The sequence below is a fragment of the Balearica regulorum genome, chromosome 4 (genome assembly GCF_011004875.1).
Source record: "Balearica regulorum gibbericeps isolate bBalReg1 chromosome 4, bBalReg1.pri, whole genome shotgun sequence".
NCBI classification, from domain to species: domain Eukaryota; kingdom Metazoa; phylum Chordata; class Aves; order Gruiformes; family Gruidae; genus Balearica; species Balearica regulorum.
This window is the reverse complement of record NC_046187.1, coordinates 20728039-20741691: the sequence shown is the minus strand read 5'-3', so window position 1 is coordinate 20741691 and position 13653 is coordinate 20728039. Positions and strand designations below refer to the sequence as shown.

At 42.7% G+C, this 13653-nt stretch overlaps 1 long non-coding RNA gene across 1 annotated transcript in view; it reads left to right on the top strand.

Annotated features, from left to right (window-relative positions):
* LOC142601687 (uncharacterized) overlaps positions 1-13653 on the top strand; it is a 511869-nt gene that overhangs the window by 63191 nt on the left and 435025 nt on the right. The window lies entirely within an intron of this gene.

Below are 13653 nucleotides of genomic sequence, written 5' to 3'. Positions count from 1 at the left end.
GCAAGAGTGCTAACTGAGAATCCTCAGCTAGAGCACAGAAAAAGAAGATGGGCCTCAGTCCAAACTGCTTTAAGAGGAAGGAAAAAAAAATGTTTTTCCTAATTTGGCTTTGTTTCTTGTTTAACGTCAAGGGGAGATATTGCTGCTGGAGGGTCTGTACTAAAAGTTATTGCATTCATGCAAGTTACTCTGTCTCCCTTCTGTTGTCTCTTGGCCAAGCAGTGGTTTGTTTCTGGGCTTGTAGCAGATCAATATACATTACTGGAAAGAAAGTCAGATCACAGAACCCAGTCTGGTTCTTTTTGCTCACATAGTGGGTGGATGCTCTGACTACAGACTGGAGGAGAGAAACGGGAGCTACAGTCAGAGAGTCAGGTAGTAAAAACAACAGCCAACTCACCATTTAGCCCTTTAAGGATCTCCAGCTGCTCAGGGCATTACATTATAGAAGGAAACATAAAAGAGACTTCACTGTCTTTGTAGCTGAACTCCTCACAAGTATGAATGACTATATATTTAAGTTATCCTTCTTATATAGAGCACAGTTTTTTTAACTGAGACTTCTAATGATGTTTTACCAGGCTGCTGCATCTATCGAGGTAAATCAGAATATTACCCACAATGGCATTAATCCTACACCTAGGATTTTTAACTAGATGAACCAGTATTCAAGCTGCATTCTTCCAATCAAGGCATTTGCAATAAGGAGATCTATGAACAGATGCAGAAGATAGAGCTACCACTGTGCATCAGTCCATTTACAAGAGGATTATTTCATAGCTTCTGCTATTACTAAGAGCATCCAAGCTTTTTTAAGAGGCAAACCAGCTTCATTCCAAAGTGCACATCCAGTAGACATATCTATTTCCAGATTTAAGAGAGAAGAGAATAAAAGTTTGTGGCATCCTTAAGAAGGAGCAGTTAGAGGACAGTAATCTCTACATATCAATACTGCACTTCGCTGTGAGCACTTTCCACCAGTAGTCTCTAAAGCCTGTTTACAGGACCGATGATGACATTGAATGCTTTCTTGAGTAGGCAGGGGGATGTTTGGGTGTTACCCTGTTAAAACACATCTTTTTTTAATAAATGGTTTAGTCATGGATGAGTAGAACAGAAATTAAAGAACTAAGGAAAAATCATGGTAAACGTCAACCAGCCTTGGCTATTGCCAGACAGAGGGGAAAAAAAAGCACCACCCCCCCCTATTTTGAGGTGAATCAAGATGACTGTCTGTATTATCACAATATAAAAGGTCATTTTAGTTGGAAAGATGAGACTGGGGACTCAATAAGCCCAATTTGCCTCAATGTAGTTGGAACAGGGATACAGTACATGTTATTGTTCTAGTGATTTCTGGATTAATACTAAAGAAATCCAGCTGGTATAGTGCAATGAAATATCATGTTGGCAAAACTGAAACAGGACCATTTTATTACCATTACATGGGATGTCTGCATGTTAAGATGGCTAAAGTCCCCACATCTCATTCCAAGGTGCATGATGGTACTGATACAGAAGAGGTTTCTCAGCTGACTTTAGATGAAATTACCATCTCTGTTAATTATGAGAAGTTATACCATTTTCCCTTATGCAGCAGTCAAAACTTTGGAGTATTGCTTCAAGTTATGAATTTTGGATTTTTTAATTTATTTTTTTAAGAACTTCTGCTGGCATAACTTGTTTATAGCCCTATAGTTTGGGCTGCTAAAGTGTTACACAAAATAGTAGTAGAATTCAGACAGATTTCTGAGGTGCAGAGCCATAAATTTTGACAGCATTTTATTTGATGAAAGTAAATAGTGTCATTTTCTACTTTATGAACTCCATTTGACATACACTCTGATCTTAAAAAAATTATTGCATTTGGGGAATGAAGAAGATGGGCTGTTCAAATTCTCCATGACCAATAATTTATCAAATCTGTCTCCTGTTTTTTCTTCACATAAAAAAGACCGTTCTGCTAATGTCCTCCAGTACTTAAAGCTAATGGGCTATATTTAGGGTATTCTATTGTCTAAGCTATGTGACAAATATTAAGAATTAAAGATGTCTGCTGAAAGGGCAACATGATTTATTATTAATCAAAAGAATAAATCAGGTTTTCCTCTCCTATGGTAATCCTTGTTTATTTAAAAGGGTTGCTAATATTCCAGTTCTCACATCTCATTGTTAGTGGAGCTCCAGATGTTTCTGCTCCTGGGGTGTTTTAGAGGTTTTCACATCTAGCTCCCTAGAAAAAAGAAAGACACTTTCTCTAGTTCAGGGCTGAAAGCTACATGATAATAACATAATATTAGGCTTCAATGTCAATGTTGCATTTTTTGAGAATATATTCCAGTTCCAAAAAAAGCCTTTCGGCCAGGCAAGTCATTCTCTTTTGTGCAGCAATGAGCCACCTAGAAGTGCAACGAGGTAGCTGAGTGCAGGTCAGACATGGGACTTCTTAGCAAAAATGCTAGTTCCAATGCTAAAGATCTCTCTCCAGCTGTGGTCTGTAATGGAAAAAAAAAGAGTTGTTCCCATCACATCCAGTTCATGGTGAGCATGCTGTTGTGCAGAGTATCCCAGAGGAACACAGCCTCTAATAAACTGATGTCTCCCAAGCCTTTCAGGAGTGGAAAGAAAGAGGTACTAATCATAAGAGTATAAGACTTATGTAGAATACAGCTGTTCTCATTGCCTCATCTGCTAATGTTATTTTCTTAACATGATGATAGCATAGAGATACCCATGTACCCATCATAAACAGGGGCAGCCCTCATTCCATGAATTCACATTCCCCTGATGGTAGAATATGAGGCTGGTTAGTTACAAACTGGGTCTTTCTTGTAGTGTGGTGAAAGAAGGTCAAATCACACTGAAAAAAACTTTCAGAAGTAAGAATGATGGTCTGTAGAATGTGACTGCTTGGAAACACTGTCAGAGGCAATGAAAGACCATCTGGAAAGACCTAGTGCCTCTCGTTGCTAGAAAGCAGGTTGAAAATATGACTGTTGTTGAACACCCTGTGCTCCTCTCTAAGCATCCAGTAAGAGGGTACAAGACCTGATGAACCTTTTATAGAGGTCAATATGGCAATGCTTATGTGAACAAACACTGCTTTGGGTTGATGATACTTTTGCAAATAAGTCAACAGTGTCAGATGGGGAGGAGGGCTGTGGAAATCAGACTCCTAGTCCAGTACATTTTTTGTGATATATAACGGTACTTGGTGCTCCCAGTTGGCTTTTCTCTGTCAAGAGAGAGATCCTATTTCAGTGCAAAATGCAATTTCTGCTAGTTGGGGGGGGGGGGGGGGGGGGGATTGTGGTGTTGGGAGCGGAGAATAAGGCAAGAGAAAAAAAAAAGTTTTGACAAATTTATTTTCTGATTCCTAGTGTGTTTCCTCTGATCCCTAGTGTTCAACTCCTCACTAGGAACTGCAATTTGATTAATGACACCATGACTGCTCTAAGCCAGCAAAAAGTAGATAGGAGAAGAAGCAGGAGAAGTGCTGCTGAACATCCCAGCTCAGTCTGCAGCACAGCTACCATGCCAAAAGGGCTAATGGTGCTTTTGCCCAAGCACAAGAAGTCACTTCCCTGCAAGCCACCAACCCCCACCCTCCCCACGGGACATGGGCAAGACACATCAGTGAGCCCTCTCACATACCCTCACGCAACACTCCTCACCCACCCCCTCCCCTCACCCAGGGTTAGGCTAAAATTCTCAAAGAAGAGGGAAACAGATTTCTCTCCTATCTTCCCTGCAAGCAATATTTAACTTTGGTCAGTCCACAGATCAGTGTTCAAAGGGATATTGACACATCATCTACCTTCACCATCCAACTCAGGTGTGCCAGATTACATGCAGGAGATGCCTACTTCTTCAACCAACTGAAATTCTCACATGACTAGCTTTAGATATTCTGAGCTAGCTGAAGCCACTGATGACATACAGGGATTTTAATCCTCATTCCTGTCCATGGTTTGACGTGCATTTTCTTCTGTATTGCTAAATTAAAATAGCATGAGGAAGGGTAGAAAATGAGAGGAAGAAAACATTTAGAGGATTTTCTTAAGTATAGCCTCAAGTCTGATGCAAAGACCTCACTGCAGACATAAAACACTGTTGTTGTTTTACTGTATATTTTAGGAGAGAATAATGTCTTAATTCTGGGTCTGTAATCATTTGCCTTTGAGATGTTTAGAAGTCTTGCTTCCTGCCACAACATAATTATACAGCACAGAATAATTTTTTACAGTCAATTAGGTACACTAAATGTGCATATTGAAGAAACCTGATTTAAACGTCATCTCTACCATACTGCATAAAGTACTGCAATTCTTCCATCTGAACCAGAGACCAATTACATCGCTAATGAAAGCTCAGTGGTTCAGCTAGCTCCTGAAGTAGTGCTTGAAACTTTGTTTTGTTATAGAAATTATGTATGCCAGCCACCATAACAGGGTTCAACTCTAGGTTTCTGCTGATTCTCTAAGCCAAAAAAGGAAATTCTTCTATAAAGTTCTCTTTTATTAGCGCCACAGCTCAAGCTGGGTGCCTCCAAAGAGGGACCCCGAACAAAGAAATCCCTGGGCAATTATACCCTTACAATCTAAGTTCCCCTCCCCTCATGCGAGAGTTTGGACCAATAGTAATATTAAGGCCTAGGGTCTTCCTGTTCTTCATTGGGTCACTTCCTTGTCTCTAGGTGTGCTGTTTCTTTTCTTATCTCTAATGATGCAGCTTCTGCTGATGGTTGTAGCTTCCTTATCTTCTGGCTTGAACCAGGCTCTGAGGCCTTCTTTTACTTAACTAGGCAAAAGTTCAACATATCTAGATGAAAGTTCACAGATTGTGGCCTCAGGCTTCAGCTAATTTAGCTTGCTAAGCAAGTTATGCTAAACAAGTTCTATAGAAGTAGTATACCAAATCTCACAACAGTTTTCAAGCACCCATCTCAGAGCTTGTTCTGAGCGTATTGCCAAAATCAAAGCTATGGAGAAGCATCGTAAGACTTATTGCTTCAGTTCACAGAATAGGTTTTCTTATGGCAAAGAAGTACATTTTTTAATCATCGGTCAATGAAAACTTAATATTTTTGTAGCAGACCGAATTCATGGCATGCACAAGTACTTAGCTTTTGGTAATGGCTAAACAATGGTTTATGAAAGCTTTTATTAAGAAAAATAACATAGTCATTTAGAAGTGATGCACTGTTATGTGAGTTTCTCCAAATGTTATTATAATATAAGAAGGATGATTAATATTATGGCACACATACAATTCTTTCATCCTTTTTGGGACACAAATTCTTTTCAGTCTATAGAATAACTGATATGCATGTGAGGAGGAGAAAGATATCAATGCAAGAAGGAAAGTGGTTTTTAGCTCATTTTCCCCCAAGCATTTTACTGCACTACTTACATAGAGGATATCTGACTTGGTATTATACTAAGAAAGGAATGCAACTAACTTCAAACTAAAGCAGAACAAGAACAAACCAAACCAGTGAAATGCTACTACTACTAGCAAGAAAAAATTAGACTAAATCCTTTCAGCTAAATTTGAGACATTACCTGAACCAAGTCTGAAATCATCTAGTCACATGGAGGACCCGGTTCTTCGGCACTTCCTCCAAGCATATGTAAAGAAAAAAACCACAGAAATAAATCTTTTAATTAAACACTTTTTTTAAACTCTAATTTCACCTTAATTGCTTAATATTTACTAGGTTTTTACCCTTATCACTTATTCACAGTAGGCAAACACAGAAGTGAAGAACACATTACAAAAAGCCATCAACCACTTGGGGCTTTTATATTTAGCAAGGCAAATGCTCTGTTAGTGGCACCTGACTCCACTTAACAGGAGTACGAAAAATTGTAATATTGCAAGATTCCTACCCTGTTCTGTGATCAGTCCCAGTAAATCTCTCCCTGAAAATCTCTGTCACATTAGACGTTTGTAAAAATATGAGTATCACTCTGTCAGGGATGTCAATGATAAATGGCAAGGGTGATCTTTCTTGATTTCACTGGGATGCTCCCAGCTCACATAACCAAAGCCTGGTAATTTCTTATAGGATGCCTGGAATGGTCCCTCACTTTTTAGCTTCTCAAACAAAATATCCTTTTCTTCATTCAAGTAAGAAATTGATTTAAAACATATTCCTGAAGCAACCTGGGCTGTCCCTGTTTTTTATCAGGAACTAGCAGCCCTGTAGAATGAGTATTCAGTGTGATGAATTGGGTGTGGGGTGAAGGAAAAAGATGAATGAGCACAGACACTGTCAAAGCTTTTCTGGTGGAAAATGTTAACAAAGTGCTTGGAGTTTCCTGATAACTCTGTCAGATGGCCCATTACTGGGTAAAATCTTCCCATCCGACACCATGCTGATGTATGTGGTTGTGGAGTCAGAATCAGGAAGTAGTGGCACTCACAAAATACAAATTGATGGTAGTTTTGTTCTCCAGGGTTCAGATACAGTACTCAAACAAAAGTTTCTCTGCTTTGACTGTCAGAAATACAGTCACTGTACCTAAGCACAAACAAGGTGGATTGGGGTTTGTGCAACAATTCAGCCCAATTTGCAGGAGTACAAATTCAATAGGCTGTGTTTCTGGCTGTACAATTAGAGCTTTCTTAAGCTACTGTATGGGGGAAACAAAATGAGCAGCCAATTCATTTGACTTACTGAAAACATTTCATCAATTACTTGTATATTTTTCATATAACTTAAATATTAAGAGAGGCTTTGAATCCAGCTGCTCAGAGCAGACATCTCCCAAAACTGAGTAAAAAAGGGGAAAGGGGGCAACCCCATTTCTTGATTCAAGTGTCAAATTATTTCTGCATTCTTTTAAATTTAGGCAAAAGATTAGCAAAAACTGTCAGAGGTTGCTGAGGGCTCTCTATTAACTCCAGAAGCAAAGCATTTTTGCTTTGAGTGGATATGCTATTTCTGTTCTGTAACATTAATTCTCTACTCAAATGCAATAAAATTCCTTTAGCTAACCTTGAAATAAAACCAGATTGATTAATTCTGACATGCGATATTGAAATCAGCACCTTGCTGTGGGAGGGGCGTTGAAGGGCCTCTATCTTAAATGAAAAAATTGTTTCCCTTGTGTAGAGAAGAGATTAAAATCCTCAAAATGCAAACTCTGGCAAATTGATCATCAAGATAAAAAGCCAGCAGGGGCTTGACCTTTCAGCCAAGCACAACATCTTTTCTAACACTTGTATTTGTTGAATGCTGCCAATTACTGAAGATTAGCCATTGCTTTCATCTAGCTGCCTTCCTATCATTCAGCGGAGGTAGTGTAAATACTGGCTGGAAAGGGAGGAGCTGAACTGAAGATGGATGATTGCTGCAACCCCAGGTCCACGCTAGAGGAGTCTTGTTTGTTGTGTGAAGGAACCCTTATACCATTGCACAACTACAGGACAGCTCCAGTTCTCGGGTGGATCCAGTTCTCAGGCAGGAGTCTAGCAGCACTGATGTTACAGTATGAAAACAGACCATGCTCATTCAGATAAAGTAACACAGTATTCCCATTCCAGCTCAATAGCAAGCAACAGCAGAAAAAAAACCCAGACACTTGCCTGTGTGAGTGTAGGAGCAGCTCTGGAGGGCTTAGTAACTCCAGAGTATGCTACAATTCTCTCTCTCGAAGTTGGTCTAGGAGCATATAAGTATCTTTGCAACAGTGACTCTATAATACTCCCTATAAAAGACTTAGTCCTGGGAAAGGAGTCAGAATAGTCTACATGTGAGGTAATTTTTAAAGCGTCAAAGGTAATTTTTAAAGCATCAGGTCTTGATGTCAGTGTACATTTTGTAGAGCCACTGCATTTCTTCCAGATGGTAGAGCCTGATCCAAACTGCATCAAAATGATCCTTTTTCACATGGGACTGTGAAAGAAACTCTATCAAAGAAAGACTTTGTATGTTAAACATCCCTATTCCAAATCTGAATAGCTGATATTCACCTAGAAACTCACTGGATAAAAATTTGAAATGCAAGTGCACTACAGAAAATCAAAACTGAAATAAAACTGGGGGAGTCTTTGGCAATTACAGCTACACACTCAAGAAAAAAGAAAACCATGTAGAAGATTGAGAAGTTATCAGAATCAAGAACTGGGAGCTGAGAAATGTTAGAAATACAAGTATCTGTGGAATTTATTCTGCTCCCCAGTAAGTACAATTTTTAACAAAACAATTATACACTGTGGTGGTTTGTTTTTTTTTTCCCACAGGACACCTGCCTCCTCCAGAGCACTGGAGGGATGGTATCTGTGGATGAATCAGGCTTGTTGGAGTGAAGGAGACTGTTGCTTGTGGGTTTGCCTCCTTCAGTTTGATTAAAACCTTGCCAAGCAAATTCTGGCATATCTGTGCTTTTTAAAAATTGCTTCACCAGATGGTTATTATTCAGCTTATGGGGGAGGCACTGGGGGAGTTGTTTAGGAATCCAGAACTTTTGTGTGTGCATGGCATCAAATTAATAAGGACTGTTTCTCTCAAAGGAGAGCTTGATTTGATCTGGTACAGTGTAGGGGCCTCGAGACAGGGCTGGAAATAGCAGTGTGATGCCAGTATCTGCTGCTTTCCTCTTGCTGTAGTTACCTTGCATTGGCTGTATTCCATCAGTAATGTGGGATGTGCCACAAAGACACCTGGTAAGAGGTGTGGGTGTAGGACATAAAAACTGTACTAAGGGGGTCACATCAGTGATACAGCTAGCTCAGGACCCCTGAGGATCTTCACTGGGGACTCCTGCAGGGAAAGCAATATATTCACAGTGACTGCTAGTAGATAATGTCTGTCAGCTCCCTCTGTGGTCGGTGAGGAGAGATGGAGACTGCAAGGGCAGTTCAGACCATGTTCACACCTCAGCGGCCCTGAACTGTCCTTCAGGGGACCTGCTTTCCCTCTGTTGCCAGCAGAGGGGTGACAGGAAAGGGAGGCTCACTTGGTTGAACCAAGAGTTATTCACAGAGATGGGTACCAACCCAGCACTTCCTGCCAATACTCTCTTCCCATGACACTACTCATCGCACTACTGAATAAAAGTGAAAAGGGAGATATTTCTAAGTTTCCTTTGATAAAAGAAGAGCTTAATCACATTTCTGGAGTTGGACCAGAGGTCAAACTATTCCACCTGAGCCCAAAGAGAAACACAAAAGTGCAAGTGTGTTACCCTTCAGATGGGGAAAATAGCCAAGAAATCATTTCTCTGTGTTAGATTTTCATGGCAAATCTCTCTGCTGAGAAATTCCCCAGTGCCAGATTTTGTTGTGGGTTTGTTTTTTTGTGGGGTTTTTTTTCTTTCTCTTTTAGTGCACACACAGACTTTTATTTTAGTATCTTTCTTTACCCATTTTTTTTTTTTTTTAAAAATTGAAGCAGAAGAGGGAGAAGAAGTGAAAGATTAGAGAGAGTTTTCAGTCAAGGCTTGAAAAGGTTGAACATCTTTGTGTGTAGGGGACAATATACAGTTGTTTTCTTGCTCTGAGACTGTTATTCAGATGAGTTTTCATCAGCCAGACTAGTTTCATTTAGAAGTTGAAGTGTGGCATGTTCTGTACGTAGCCTCTGATGAAGAAAATTTGCTTGGCTAAGATTAAAATAAAAATACTAATTAAGAAGTAAAAGCATTCTAATAAAAGTAGTCAATGATATCTTGGTAATATCTGGCACATTATTTTTAATGGCTTGTGATGGGTGCAGAGTCCTATCCTTATATGTCCACACAAAGGTATGCAGTATTTCTGGACCTCTGCGCACAAAAACAGTGACCAAGGATTCATATAAATACACTGCCATGTGCTTACATCTTTATTCCGTTACTCAGGTACTTGCATCAGAGCCCTGTTTTAACTTGGCTCAGTGAACAGAAGCCAGCAGGTGTTGAGTGTTTCTGCAAGTTTGACAGATTTGTTTTCAGCCAGGCTTTGTCTGTCTTGTTTATTTAGAAGATAAGCTTTTTGAGTCTTAGACTGTCTCTTTCGCTGGGTCCAATTCTGAACCACTGAAGCCAGGAGATTTATCTTGAACAGAAGCTTGGGCAGAGCTTATCGTGTAGGACTTGGTGTCAGAAAGAACATCTAGGTATTTGTCCTGATTCTGGCAAGGATAAAGTTAATTTTACAAGGAGCCAGGACAGGTGACCCAAGCTGGCTGGGGGGCTATTCCATGCCATGTGACATCATGCTCACCATAAAAGGGGGGCTAGTTGGGGAGGGGAGGGGCGGCGCGGTTTCAGCCTGGTTCCGGGTTGATCTTTGGTTCGGTAAATTGTTCTCTGTTATCACCCATTGTGAATATGTGTTATCAGTGCTGTTGTTGATTGTTTTCCCTCTCCCTTGCTGTCCCAGTCAACTGCCCTTATCCCAACCCTCGAGGCTTTGCCGTTGTTTTTCTGTTCTCCTCCCTGTCCAGCTGGGGAAGGAGTAAGTGAGCGGCCGCATGGCGCTCAGCTTCCGGCTGGGCCTAAACCACGTCACTCCTTTTTGGCGCCCAACGTGGGGCCCGAGGGGTTGTGATAACCACAAGTCTGACCCAAGTGTGTTAAGACAAAGTTGTTATAAGAATTTATAATGTGATTGAAACAGTCACTGGTCATAATGCTGTTCTGTTTGGTCACATGGCTCTGTTTTGTAAACCCGTGTTTACTCTATGTAATCCCTGCAGTGCTGTTTGTCACCTCTGGGAGAGGGGTTCCTGTTATCATGTTGTTGTATTGTGTGATGATGACTTATGACAAGATATCATTGACAGTCATGAGTCTGAGCTGGTACTTGTACGTAGCAGTTCGGTCAGGCCCGTACCTCAGTCAATATCTTTCAGAATTGATTAATAATTGCACCCGATCTATGGGGAAGACAGCAAGGGATACCTTCTCCCACTCTTTCACTTCCCCTTTTCCTTTTCAGTTGGTCATGACAATTTTTGAGACTTTTGAATACCCTTGGAATGTTCAGGCCAGTATATTCTTATTGCTAGGTCTCCTGAATGCTTTCCAAGTCCTGTTCAGGGTTAGCAAAAATTTTTTCAAGAGTACCACCCAGGGATCTTCCCCAAGGCTGAATGGTCAGGGCTGGCATGGCATCTGGGAGAGTAAGGGCGGGTATCTAGAGACCTTCTCACGCCCAATAGTTTGGAGCTTCACTCCTGAACAATTGCAAGACCCTGATAAAATGGTAGAATATTTGAAAGGAAAACGCTGTGGGGATTCTAAGGAGACACAACTTACTGCGCTGTGCTGGGCCCTGGCCACAATCTATCAAACACTGCTTGAGAGTAGACAGCACCATCCAGAGGGAGAGAGCGGACCCACAGGCCCTGCAGCTGCCCAAGCCCCTGCAACAGGCACTGCAGCTACCCAAACCCCTGCAACAGGCACTGTAGCCGAGCCAAAAGATCAACCCGTACCAGTATCAGTTGCCCCTATACAAAAAAAGAAATACACAAGGAAATCGGTTCACTTAGTGAGAGATGATGATGAACTGGGACCATCACGAGAAGAAGAAGAGCCAGAACCAGAAGTGATCACCCGATCTCTGTCCTTGAGTGAGTTGCGAGTTGCGAGATATGCGGAAAGATTTCAGCCACCTTCCAGGGGAGCACATTATTACCTGGCTGCTCCGCTGCTGGGATAACGGGGCCAGTAGCCTGGAACTGGAGGGCAGGGAGGCCAAGCAGCTGGGATCCTTGTCTAGGGAAGGGGGCATTGACAAGGCAATTGGGAAGAAGGCACAGGCCCTCAGCCTCTGGAGGGGACTCCTGTCAAGTGTGAGGGAAAGGTATCCTTTCAGCAAAGATGTCGTATGTCGGCCAGGCAAGTGGACCACCATGGAGAGAGGTATCCAATATCTGAGGGAATTAGCTGTGCGGGAAATGGTTTATTATGATCCAGACAATGCACAGTTGCCCACAGACCCCAATGAAGTCCAATGCACCTGACCCATGTGGCGAAAATTTGTGCGAAGTGCACCATCATCGTACGCCAACTCACTGGCAGTAATCGACTGGAAGAGTGAAGAGGCACCCACAGTGGATGAAGTGGCTGGCCGACTCCGGCAATATGAAGAGAGCCTTTCTTCCTCCCTCGCCTCGGCTGTGGAGCAACTGTCCCAGGACGTCCGGCCACTCAAAGAGGAAATATCGTACTCCCCACCTGCACAGACCCGTAGTTCAGCTGTTAGGAGTAAGCGTTTTTCTGCTCCAGAGAGGGCATATGGAGCATACACACCACGAGGTATCCTGTGGTTTTATCTGCATGACCACGGAGAAGACATGAGGAAATAGGATGGGAAGCCTACTTCAACCCTGCAGGCACGCGTACGTGAGCTACAAGGCAAGACAGCTGTAAAAAGGGACTCTTCCAGAAAGGATGCTGCTCCAGTTTCCACCGGGTGGCCCCCCAGACCAAGTGAAAGGCCAGATCGCACTTCTGATCCTCTTGAAGGACTTCTAAGTCCTTTCTGCAAGACGTGAGTAGTGACTATGACGAGCAGGATTAGAGGGCCCTGCCTCCAGCCAGGTGGAGGAAAGGGACAATAGGGTTTATTGGACTGGGTGGATCCGATGGCCTGGCACATCGAACCCACAAGAGTACAAGGCCCTAGTGGACACGGGTGCACAGTGTACCCTAATGCCATTGAACTATGAAGGGGTGGAACCAATATCTATTTCTGGTGTGACGGGGGGATCCCAACAGTTGACTCTGTTGGAGGCTGAAGTAAGTCTAACGGGGAATGAGTGGCAAACGCACCCCGTTGTGACTGGGCCAGAGGCTCCGTGCATCCTGGGCATAGACTACCTCCGGAAAGGGTATTTCAAAGACCCAAAAGGGTACCGGTGGGCTTTTGGAATAGCTGCCTTGGAAGCGGAGGAAATGGAACCATTGTCTAGTTTGCCCGGTCTCTCGGAGGACCCTTCTGTTGTAGGGTTGCTGAAGGTTGAAGAGCAACAGGTGCCGATTGCTACTACAACTGTGCACCAGCGGCACCAACCGAGACTCTCTGGTTCCCATCCACAAGCTAATTCGTCAACTGGAGGGTCAGGGAGTGATCAGCAGAACCCGCTCACCCTTTAACAGTCCCATATGGCCAGTGTGGAAGTCCAATGGAGAGTGGAGGCTGACGGTGGACTATTGTGACCTCAATGAAGTCACACCGCCAATGAGTGCTGCCATGCCAGATATGCTGGAACTTCAATATGAACTGGAGTCAAAGGCAGCCAAATGGTATGCCACAATTGATATCGCTAATGCATTTTTCTCAATCCCTTTGGCAGCAGAGTGCAGGCCACAGTTTGCCTTCACTTGGAGGGGCGTCCAGTACACCTGGAATCGCCTGCCCCAGGGGTGGAAACACAGCCCCACCATTTGCCATGGACTGATCCAGACTGCACTGGAACAGGGTGAAGCCCCAGAGCACCTGCAATACATTGACGACATCATTGCATGGGGCAACTCAGCAGAGGAAGTTTCTGAGAAAGGGAAGAAAAGAATCCGAATCCTGCTGCAGGCTGGCTTTGCCATAGAACAAAGTAAGGCCAAGGGGCCTGCGCAGGAAATCCAGTTTTTAGGAATAAGGTGGCATGATGGGTGGCATCAGATCCCGATGGATATTATCAACAAAATAGCAGCCATG